Consider the following 12,914-nt stretch of genomic DNA (forward strand, 5'->3'; position numbering starts at 1 on the left):
AATATACTAAAGCAGTGTTTAGGCACTTACAAGTAATACAACTCTTGGAATACAAGAATTACACATACACAGGTTCTCAACAATCAACTTCTGAAGGTGGCACGCACGGAAAGAGAACGACGCGCTTATATCCAGGTCTACTTGTGGGAAGATTACAATGTTGTGTTGCACTAATGAAAAAGCATACAAACAGAACAAAGCTACTTTCGGGCCAAAGTGAGCCAAGACAAAGTGAGGAAATTGCAACACTGGAGGTGGGGTGGCAAGCGAAGGGTCAGTGCAAGCAAAATTGAAGCAGTGGAAGGAAAATTGAAAAAGTCTTTGGCTTCCTATAAAGTTTAAAAGATTGCAGGTGATTTCCTGCAGTCACTCTGAATGCATTATTTGGTTCTCAGTCTATTGTTACTTGCTCCTCCATAATATAGTTTATATGCCTACACATTTTTGTTCTTAGTCATGCTCTACTCTATTCTTAATCTCAATCCATCCACATTTCCACTTCTTCCTAATCTCCTTCCACCTGCTCACTTAAAATAAAGCTGCTCTCAGTGACCCAAGCTCTGAAATCAGCAGAGTGATTGATTTCATTTTTGATTTAAAAAAAAAAAAGGAACAAACAAAACAAACACAATTATTATATAAAATGTTCAAAAACATAATAAAAAAGAAATTAATTTAATTAACTTTAGAAACTTTGGCTTTAAACACGGTGGCTTAGTGGTTAGCACGTTTCCCTCACACCTCCTGGGTTGAGGGTTCAAATCCCACCTTCACCCTTTGTGCACAGAGTACTCCAGTTTCCTCCCTCAAGACATGCATTGCCAGCTGATTGGCTTCCCTAAACTGTCTGTAGTGTGCGATTATGCCCTGCGATGGGTTGGCACCCCGACAAGGGTGTTCCCTGGGATAGGCTCCAGGCTCCCCGTGAGACTGTGTAGGATAAACAGTATTGAAAATGGCTGGATGTATAATAAAAATTTTTTTTTTTAAAACGCACACATTTGCCTTGTGATGACCCTGCAGCATACACGCACAGCAGGACTGCCTCACCATGGCCATGAGATGATGAAATGAAGCCGTAGTAACATTACCAGCGTAACTTGACAGACTGCATCTGTGATCAATTTACTTTCAGCAGTTTTATCCCTCATACATGTCCATATTTAGGAAACATTTTTCACACTAGATTCATTTGAAATACTTGAAAGGAGCATAACACAAGTATGGAGAATTATCCAAATGAAGTTGGACTAACATTAAAATGAGAAAAACTAGCAGGAAAAAACTGAATCAAACGTACAAACACAAGGCAATGTGAGCAGCTTCATACTGGTGCTACAAAAGTGTACCAACACAGTCATCTGAAACATGTCATGACCTGAGCAATGCAGTACCATCATGTTTAAGTTGTTATAACAGTGAAAACTGAGTGCAATGACAGCAAATTTTTAATAATAATTTACATGACTGCAAATTATGTGACTGATGGGCAACCTGTACATTACAAAGAGGAGAAGGCCAAGAACAGATCTCTGTGGAATGCCTTTACTAATATTATACCAATGAACTGTTGTCTGTCTGTCTTTCAGGAACATTTCAGATAAACACCGACATATACTGAGCATGAAGGAAGAACTAAATGAGAACTGGGGCAGGTGAAGGTCTGCAAGGTTAACTCGCATCAGGAGTCCGTTTATAATGCAATACCTAACTAGTTTCAGCACACAGATTACACAGCTCCAAGTAATTCCCTCCTGCAATTACTTTCTCATTTTAGACAGACAGTGTAAAGAACCTACGATCATATCAAGACAGCCACAATGCAAGTCTGGCCCATGTCAATTTCTGTGTGCACCATGTGTGTATGTCTAGAAATATGTTTCAGCCACCAACTAACTAATGTATTTTACTTATGATGACAACAAATGGGGGTCTAAAAATATAAAAATGCAGTAATTATGCTAAGCACTGCTGTTTTTCCCCTTCTATGTTGAGACAGCCACGTGACCCACGTGAATGGACAAAAATAAAACAAAAAGTATTTTCTAGCACACCACGCAAGAATATTGAGTACATTATCTCTGACTATCTCCCATAAAATTAACTAAACTGCAGTATAAACTGTACACTCACCTATCTAAGAGCATTATGTATTAATGCTCCAGGTTTTAAACCAATAAAAGAGTTACCCTTAAGCCATTGTTCTGTCCATGAAATGCCCATGGGTTTCAGGCCTTCTTCACATAATACCAAAAAACACCCTTTCACATGATAAATTCACTGTGCACCTTCTCATGGCTTATTGCTTTATTTTTGGTGAACCAGGATCCAGATAAACTTTCACCAACTTATAATTCACAATTAAGCCCTAATCCCAAATGACTTTCTATTCACAATATACAGCATCTCACAAAAGTGAGTATACCCCTAACATTTTTGTAAATAGTTTATTATATCTTTTTAGCAAAGTGTCACTTCTTCAGTGTTGTCACATGAAGAGATATAATCAAATATTTACAAAAATGTGAGGGGTGTACTCACTTTTGTGAGATACTGTATATGTATGTGCACTGCATAGGGTTTTCAAGGCTACTTGTTCTGCAGGGAGCATGTGTCTTGCTGATCACATTCTACAATCCATAATGTCAATAATCTGAACTGGCTTTCTGGTGTGTAACTAATTCCTTAAAAAATTCTTTTGCTCTAAAATCAATGAACAACAAGAAAATTTACAAAGCTTTCATTATTCAGAAGTCAAAGGCTTAAACAACAAACTGAATTATGCATCAGGAGCTGAAGATTTTTACTTTTATTTTAGCAAAGGCCAGAAAGTGAGATTCCACTGGAAATAGCAGCATCTCAAGCAGTTCAGAGAAACTTGAATTTCTGCACTCTTCAGGTTGGAGCACTATTCAGTTTGGACCATTTAAGAAATGGCAGCAAACCACACGGAAAACTTACACACACTGAAATAATATTAGATTAATAATGGTAAATATGACGGTTTAAATTTTCTAGTGCTCCAGCATCAGACTTTAAGATTAGTGCTGCATACAAGCAGTGGGTCTTAGTACTGCTACTAATAATAATTGTGGAATCTGATACCAGAAAAACATATTGGATAATGAATCCGGTAACAAATGGCAAAGACTGGAATTGGATTTGTAAAATATAGCCAATTTATTTTTGGAACTGAAGTTTATATATAAAAGAGACTTGATTTTAAAATGTAACTGACTGGCATTTCCAAGTTGTCTGTAGTGTATGAGTGGGTGTGCGCGATTGTGCCATGTGATGGGTTGGCATCCATGGTCCATGGTGTCCCCCACCTCGTGCCCCTGGAAGTGAAGTTTGCCACATATTCACTTTGCAATATTTTGCCATTCTTCCTTGCAAAAGCATTCTAACTCAAACTGGCTAGACATCTCCTGTACACAGCCCTCTACAGGTCACCCCACAGCTTTTCGATTGGGTTTAGATCTGAACTCTGGCTGGGCCATTCCAAAACATTGAATTTGTTTTGGTGAAGCTATTCGTTTTTTGATTTGGTGATATGCTTCAGGTCATTATCATGCTGAAAGGTGAAATTCCTTTTCATCTTAAGTGTTCAGCAGAAGCCTCAAGTTTTTTTTTGCACCAAAATTGACTGGTATTTGGAGCTATTCATTATTCCCTCCACCCTGATTAAAGCCCCAGTTCCAGTTGAAGAAAAACAGCTCTGAAGCACAATGCTGCTGCCACCTCCATGCTTCAATGTTATGGTGGTCTTTTAATGTTGCTGTAGGCCTCTTGGCAGCCTCCTTGCCAGTTTTCTCCTTATCCTCTCATCAATTTTAGAGGGACCTCCTGTTCTTAGTCACTGTTGTGCCAAATTTTCTCCACTTGTTGAATACTGTCTTTACAGTGTTCCATGGTATATCCAATGCCTTGGAAAAAAATTTGCAACCTTCTCATCATTCTTATTTTTCCCCACAATGAGATCCTGTACCTGCTTTGTAAGCACTTTGTGGCCCATGGAAGAATTGCAAATAAAGGGACACAAAGGTCAAATTAACATAAACAAAATGAAAAAGAAGGATAAGCATGCAAACAAAAGGACATTGTGTCGCTATTACACAGCGTGGTTATTCAGATGCAAATGAATTGGAATAGCACTGACTGAAGAGATGTGGGTTTCATTTTTGGTCCAGCTTTAAATTAAAAAATTTAGGAAGGGAATTCCAAAGCTTGGGAGCTATAATGCTAAATGCCCACCACATACTGAGGGCAATCTAAAATGAAGCATCACAAGAAGACAGGTACCAGAGGATTTAGGTGTGTGGGCAGGTTTTTAGAGATGACCAATGGATGGCATTAAAGGTTTTTTATAAGAAGTTTCAGCAGGACAAGTTATACAGTAAAATAGTCAAGATGGAAACTGATGAAGGGAAGAACTAACATTTCTGTATCTTTGCTGTTGAGTAGAAGGTGGAGTCTATCAATATGGTGAAGGTGTAGGAAGGCAGTCTTGGTTAGTGAACTGATGAGTTAACAAGTAGTACACCACCACCAAGAAGGACTCTAGTCTTTCTTGTTACTAAACTAGATATGGCCAGAACCATATCTACCTGAAGTTCTCACCTGGTATCCCACTGAAGCTAAGCAGGGGTGAGCCTGGCCACTACCTGGATGGGAGACCTCCTGGGGAAAACTAAGGTTGCTGCTAGAAGTGGTATTAGGGAGGCCCGCAGTGGGTGCTCACCTGTGGTCTGTGTAGGGTCTAATGCCCCAGTATAATGAAGGGACACTATACTGTAAAAACAGCACAGTCTTTTGGATGAGATGTTAAACTGACTATCTGTGGTCATTAAAAATCCCAGGACACTTCTCATAAAGAGTAGTATAACCTGGGTGTCCTGGCGAAATTCCCCCATTGTCCCTTATCCATCATGGACCCCTAATAATCTCCATCCCTGAATTGGCTAGATCACTCTCCTCTTCTCTCTACTAATAGCTGGTGTGTGGTGGGCAATCCTGGCACGCTATGGCTGCCGTCGCATCATCCAAGTGGATGCTATACACTGTTGGTGGTTGAGGAGATTTCCCCAATAAAAAAAGGGCTATATAAATGTAACTGTAATTAAGAAACTAAATTTGAATGCTTGAAATACCCATAACATATACTTCAAACAGGAGGAAGCAATTAATGCATTTGACCTTGCAATGACCTTGAACCTGTTTGGATCAATTCCAAAATATAAGTTCAGCTGCTGGTTACAATGATGATTCCACATAAATCCAACAAACATTCAGCCACTCATTTTGTGCTACCATGAATCTTGGAAGCTATAATGCCACCAGCACCTAGTGGTGCTGATAATACCAGAGGCATGATAATACCAAGAGTACAGACAGTTTGAGAGTGTGTAAACTGGACTCTATTCATGTCAATACACAAGTCATAAAGGGCAATAACAAGGCAGACCAATTACAAGTTGAGGAAAAGGTGAACTGGGGGTAGAACTGATATATATCTGAATGTCATCAGCATAATAGTGAAAACTGAGGCCATGATGGTGAATTATGTACCCGAGAAGAAGTTAAATGTAAATTATGAAGAAAAGAGGTCCAAGAAGAGATCCTGAGGGGCTGCTTTGAATGACATGCTCAGTGGGGGATTTACTGTAGCATAGCAATGAAGTGTTGTATGTCTAAGGTAAGACATAAACCAATGAGGGCGGTACCAGTAATGCCTAAAGCTGAGGGGAAATGTAGAGCAAAGGTCAAAGAGAAGAGACCAAGTGTCAGTCGCAGCAAGAAGGAATGTGTTAATGACCCTTAGATGATCACTCTCAGTGCTGAGGAGGGGATGGAAACCAGACTGGAAGTCTTCGAAAAGATTATTTGCTGCCAGCACTTGGGAGGCATTGACCCTTTCCAGCAGTTTAGCAACAACAGGTGGGTTTGGGATTGGCCGATCTGGGACCAGCAGGACCTAAATCAGATTTCTTAAGAATTGGTGTGACTGCAGCCATTTTCAGATGTAATCATACAGAACCTGGGGCAAGTGACGCACTAAGTGACATTAGACAAGCATTCTTTAAACAGAGCAATAAAAGAACATTGGCATGGTCAGGGATTGCATTACCTCTTAAGGTATTAGTATTATTCTATTAATAAATACTCTAAATAATATAAATAATTGTTGCTCTTTTTCAATTGGTGGGATAATTCCTGCAACATATTTGCTTATTTGTGTTGTTCAAAATTAATATAAAATTAGAAATCCTGAATTAATTGTGTTATTTGCTGGAAATTAATGCATTGATCTCACAAAAAGTCTTGCATTATGTTGAGTTGAATTTCTTAATTAACTCCTTTATGAGTGATGGAGAGGTGGAAAGTCAGCATAGAAACAAAATGAGAAGCGTAAACAGTGACACAAATTAAGTATGTGACCATGATGCCGAGTAGAAAAATTAACATTTAAACATGTATAAACATGCGTAATAAAAATCACCTAATAGTAATTGGGCAGAGGATAGCACAGAGACAAGAGCAAGTAGACCACAGTAGTTTAGGTAACAAATCATAGTGTGGTATAGGGGGCAATAGATTAAGATCACAATCAGTAGGGTTAGCTTCACAGTCTTATATACGATATGCTTTGAGCAGGTTCAGGTATAAATAGTTATTACCTGCTTGCCATGTTTCAATAAGAAGCAGCATATCTGATTAATTGTTGGGGATTATGTCAATGCGGCTTTTTCAGCTACAGACAATTTAACAGACGTTGTGCTTGATCGTCTCACAACAGACAGGGTCTCTAGGGAGAGTTGTCAGGCCACCAAAGTTTATTCCATGGTACTTAAATAAATAAATAAATAAAAGCAAAAATGTCCAACCTATTGGATTAGTAAATGTCCAACCTATTGACTAGACAGAAGGGACTGCATTGGGCAACAAACAACAGCTGAGCAAAAGTGTCTGGAATTCCCATCTCCTTGCAAGAACCATAAATTACAGTTTTCAAGAAGGGGCTGAGTTCAAACTGCGAAGTTGCAACATAGTACACTTGAACACTGTCTCAATGATGTAGCTTGCCAACAACTTTGCACAAGCATTCTGATACAGGTTAATTCTTTATTCAAAGAACGCATAGTTGTCCACTAGAAAGAAGGCACTGTAGTGGCCAAAGACACGCAAAACATATTGCTAAACACCTCACATACACTGCTAGAACATGGCGCCTCACAGCACCCGAAATTTCTACCCAGTGTTATGACAGATAGACACCTAACAGAAGATTGATACGGGGAAGACAAACCACCAAATAAAAACTGTCAAACGTGGTTAGAAATAGTGGAGGCTCAATCACCATCCATGCTGAAACGATGTGTATCACATCGGGGCAGCCAAGCAGTAACTACTGGACATGTCTCAGAAAATGGCGACAGTGAGAAGAACTCCTAGTCAGTCACATCCAGTTCAGACACAGACAGGAAAGACATGTTTTGTGTTCAGGTGTAGTGTATGGAAAGTGACAGTGGTGTCCTATTAGGATTTCATATATAGTGCTGGTACTCTTCTAGAAGACCAACTCTGTTAAATAGACTAGACAATGTCTTCAGGGACAAGTCTGGGATTTCTTGTGACTAGTGAATTTGTGCAATAAACTGAAAGAAAAAGTCCCACTGCTTCACAAAAAAGCTAAACAATGACGGCAATCACAGGAAATGAAATTTCCTATCTTCAAAGAAATGTCCTTAAAATTAGCATAGTCACTGTTGAATTTAAGGTGTTTGATGGTATATTCATAATTACAGCAGTGCGCACAGCCATCTAATAATACTTTTATTGCTGCTTCAACAGAGCATCTGGAACAAACACTTGACACAAAAACCGGACTGTTCTTGACACTAAAGAAAAAAATAGATATAAAGCATCTAAAGTTAAGGATTAACTGGATATCATGCTTATTATTATTGAATAGAGTGTTATTCATTGACAATGGCTGTGCAAACAGTGATAACCTACAATCATATGTCACAATCATATAGAACCATAGGTTCTACACATATGCTCAATCAATATTTCCACTGATAAGCACAATGCACCTCAGCAGAAAAATCCCAAAAATAAATAGATGTGGTAATATTAATAACCAAGTTGTGTCCTAAACTTAAATTAGACCAAACGCTGTAACACTGTATTCAAAGTGTCCGAGGTCAGCATCATCCATCGGAAGAAAAAACTGTACGATTAAGCATAAAGTTGTTTTGGAACTAGAACAGAAGCATACTTTTCAGCAGTCACTCTAATTGGACAAATCCCACTGCATAATCCTGCTTAATCCAATGTGAGCATTTTCAATGGCTAACAAGCATGATTAAGTGCACGGTAAAGAGATAAACCTTGCGGTTATGTGACTCTGAAACCTGCTTTGAGGTCATAAACAAATCATACCGTGTAAAACATTTCAATGCAATTAGACCACAAAAACATAGCATCAAATGAAACATCTGTCATTCGTTATTATTTTGTGAATGCGTTTTAATGAGACTAAAGTAACCTATTAGATGGTATAGGAATCATTTATGTAACAATGAAGGAGGTGGCATTTCAAATGCCACCACAGCACTGATGAGAAGGTGCTTGGGTACAAAAATGCAGCCTTAGGAAAAGAGAATAAAAAGGGAGCATGAAAAATGTCAAACTCATGACAAACCTGTGCCCTAGGAATGTGTGGATCTGCCTGACAACAATTTCAAACAAACCACACCAACCAAACATCTTTTACAATTATTCTCAACACTATCATACAGAGCACAACTCTAATGGCAATCCAAGCTCTATTGATGCCTTGGTGTGGACAAAGCAAACAAATCACAATCTATCATTTCCAACGGTGCTGAAGAACCACCTAACTGTGTAGAAAACTGTTCACACTTGGATACAATTTTGAAAAATACAGGCTTTGCTGAAGTGAAATATCTTTCTCTAGATTTCTTTTCATTAAAGGTTTTATTAGGTCATGTAAACATTTGTTTTAAAAAAGAAGTGTGTAAGCTCTCTTCTTGGTTTTGAAGATGTGAATGCATCTCAAACTTTTTGACAGCCAGTACCAGATTACAAACTTAAGTCTTTCAATTTCCTTATTGCATGTAACTATCCAAAAACTAAATCAATTGTGAGAATAACACATTTAGCTAGCAAGTTTTTAAGTTACCTTTAGACAGACTGACTGTATTACTTCTCTGTTTGTTAAACTGGCTCCTCAAACATCTACAAATAGATTTGGCGAACTATAATTGCAAGTATATTATTGTCAAAATTGGCAGCAAAAACTCAATTTTGGTTAAAACCAGATTTATTATGGCTCTTTACCAGAATTCAGTCTGAGCGACTTCCTGCAGGTGTTTCCATGCCACCTCACCAACTACTGCACACCAAATTATATGAGGTGCAAACAGATCATTGGGGACTTGCCCAGACTCAATTCTATGTACATGTGGAAGCTATTGATTAATCCTATGTAAGGCGTTTAGTGTTTACATACTCTGTAATTATTTACTGGCATTAAAGCCTAAGATTTAAGGTTTGAGAAACAGAACAAATTCCACATATATACTAATTTCAGTAATGAATTACTCACATTAAAACATTAAAATTAAAAAAGTTTTAATGTGTGAGGAACAGAAGAAATATACATGCAGGTTACACACTATCCTAAAACAGGTACAATCCATCTTGGCTTCAAATCTTTGATCGATTATACAAAATTCCCTAAAGCCATTATGCGGATAAAGAGATCAGTAATTCCCATAGCAAGGGAAGCAGTATCAGAGGTTTACTTCCATTAATAGTGCTGCACGACATGCATCTCTGGCTGTGCAGCGCAAGGTTTCAGAAACAATAATTAGAGCGATCAACAACAGTTCATCATAATGATGACATTGATCGCTGCGATATGAACCACAAATAGCACAAGATATAATATCATGAGTAGTAATCATATATGTTGTGCATTCTAATAAAACTGAAATGCACTAATAGGCATAAAGAAATCATGAAAAGAGGGTTTGCATATTCAGAAACACATTAATATCTGCATAGAGATACCCGAGTCATTTAATAGTGATTTTCTTAGTATTAGTTACATCCCCTTTTGCTTTAATGACAGTGTGCACTCAAGCTGACATACACTCCAGAAGTTTGTATAAAACCTGATAATCCATGTTAGATCAAATCGATCCAGAGTGTTGCCTGAACACACACACACGTCAATAGAGGGGATAAGCCTTGGGCTTGCGGATGGCACAACAGAAATGCATTCGCTGTATCGTCTGAAGAACCCGAGATTGAATCCCAACGATGCCACAACATTAATTCCTAATACTGATTTGATGATTTTGGGACACTACAGTCATTTTAATGGAAAGTTAATTGCTCCTCAGCAGACTGTAAACTAGTCCAAATGAGTGTGTGAGATAGTGACTGACAGTTGAAGAAACACAGTACACCTCTTTCCACTCGTTTCACGAAAAGGTCTTATCGGTGTGACAACTAATAGAGCATAAAATGCTAGAAACATAATTAATCAGATTGCTCACATACCTGAATGAGTTTTCGACCATGCATTTCAAAAGCTGTTAATATTCACTGCAAGCAGAGAAATAAGAGTCAACATGCACTCCACGTATTAAAAAAAACCCATCCCCATACTCTGAAAAAGACCAAGACATGAATACAGAGTGCACGGCACAATACAAGCTCAGTCTCAATGCTACATTTTGCTAAAATGTTTCTAAATTGTCACAATACATCATCTCTGATAGACAAGTTTCCAATTACCATTCTGCAGAAGCTTGTGGATACTTGCATCTGTCGTGTATGTGCATACCAACAATGGTGAACCAGTCAGTCATGTATGCTAGAGATGACACACTCTGCTTATTAAAAATCATTAAGAAATAGCTGTGCTATGGCATAAAATGTGGTATCTGGTGTACTCATCATTTGAGTATTAAAAGGACACAAGGCTTCAAGCTTAGAGCCTGTAAATAATACTGCTATTAAATAGTTAAATGTAGTGCACTTGAAAAGGAAAAAGCTCAATACATTAATTTTTACCTTTACCTTTCAGGTAAACAGTGTTTCATCCTCCAGTAAAAGTGAGAAATGACAGGTGAAATATACAATGTCAAGAAAACTCAAAACACTGCATAGCATTTCATTCTAGATGCTTATGTCATTAAACATGCCAGTTAGGGTTGTCATCATGGACGCTAACAATTAGTCAATGATCTATTAATTGTCGTTAATAATTGAATCGATAAAACGTATCGATGGTCGATTAAACAAGGTCATCATTAGAGTGTGTAGTTTTGAAGTGTGTGACGACTCATGCGCAAAACATGCGCAGCAGACACACGAGGAAAATATTAAGCAAGCGCACTGTAGTTACGTTTGGGATCATTTCAGTTTAAATGGCGATAATGTTAATTGCCAACATTGTGACTGTGTTTTAAAATACAATACAACAACGAGCACCATGATATACCATCTGAAAATGTTCACACAGTATGAATGGGCTCACATGCACTCTGTTGCCAGAATGCGCACCTGAGACAGCGTTAGTGACACATTGCATATTATAATCATTATATTCGATTATTAAATGTCATTTTATCAAATGATCATAATCACATCGAATCATTTTACAATCCTACTAGCCTATTATTTACAGTAAAAAAAAAAACTTTTTAATTGGGTGAGGAAGCTGGCATTTTGAGTGGGATTTTCACCCTGTCAAGCCGGTGGCTATTTGCCACTGCAGTAGAAGCATCTTGTGGTATTAAGGTTAACGATTAATTGATCACTAATTCAAACAATGGTCGATCATGGGAATTTGAGTAAATTGACATCCCTAGTTGTCATGATAACAGTATTTTGGCCTCAATATCAATACCAGGGGTAGTATAATAAATTTTGATACCAACATGAAACTTTGGCAATAAATACATAAATAAATAAATGAATGAATGAATGAATGAATGAATGAATGAATGAAAGAATGAATAAATTAATACCCAAACTCCTACTGTTAGTGCCAAAATACAATGTCATACTTTCCATGAACAAAAATGTAAACAGAATAAATAAGGAACTAAAGTAAAACATGGTTTCATTTAATACACATACACAAAAACATGTACAAAAACTTACCTATAGCAGTTATAGTCCACTACTTTATGACCAGAAGCTAAGCTAATAATAGCACCCTGAAGTGGAACATAAAGGTTATGATTGCATTTGTCCTTGTATCTCCGCCTTAGAGTATTACATTTTGTAATCTTTTGAGCCATGAGTCAGATTTGTTTTTGGCCTTCTCAGCTAGCTGGCATTGTTAAATGCAGAAAATCTCTGAAGTATGGGGCAAGTCCAAATTTTAAAATGCAAATGGTTTTGTTCTGTGGTCACTACAGCAGCAGTTCTGGTGTTTGTGGCGGTAGTAGTAGTTGCTGAAGAGGTTACTTTGTCGGTCACGACAAAGTAACTAGACAGTTTTACAGCCGATTTGTGGCTATTGGACTCCATATGAGATTTAACATTTGTACGTTTAACCCATTGTACGTTTTACAAACAATGCAAAATCCTTCTCCATTTTGACCACCAACAGGCTGCAGCCACGTCCTAAATTCTTTGCCTTTCATCGACTTTTGTTGGAATTTGCACTTCCCTATTTCTTTGCGACTTTACGAAATTTACTTTCTCTGCTCCAAGTTTTACTCCTCCAGGTACTAGACTGCCGCTGTCCAAACATCCGGCATTACCGCTATTTTGCACTGGCAGGAGGCAATTACCAAACTGGTTCCGCGTGTTTATCACGCCAATGTACAAATTTTGCGACAGCAAATCAAAGTTATTAATTA

At 37.9% G+C, this 12,914-nt stretch overlaps 1 protein-coding gene across 5 annotated transcripts in view; it reads right to left on the bottom strand.

The window, feature by feature from the left end:
- Positions 1–12,914, bottom strand: part of rad18 (RAD18 E3 ubiquitin protein ligase) — a 58,838-nt gene that overhangs the window by 10,817 nt on the left and 35,107 nt on the right. Inside the window, exon 13 of one of the 5 annotated variants that reach the window (XR_001813996.3) lies at positions 10,597–10,641. The exons of the other annotated variants lie outside the window; for them this stretch is intronic. The gene's annotated coding sequence lies outside the window, so the exon portion shown is untranslated. The remainder of the gene's footprint in view (positions 1–10,596; positions 10,642–12,914) is intronic. 5 annotated transcript variants of the gene reach the window in all.

This window comes from Ictalurus punctatus, chromosome 11 (genome assembly GCF_001660625.3).
Source record: "Ictalurus punctatus breed USDA103 chromosome 11, Coco_2.0, whole genome shotgun sequence".
In the NCBI taxonomy this organism is placed as follows: Eukaryota; Metazoa; Chordata; class Actinopteri; order Siluriformes; family Ictaluridae; genus Ictalurus; species Ictalurus punctatus.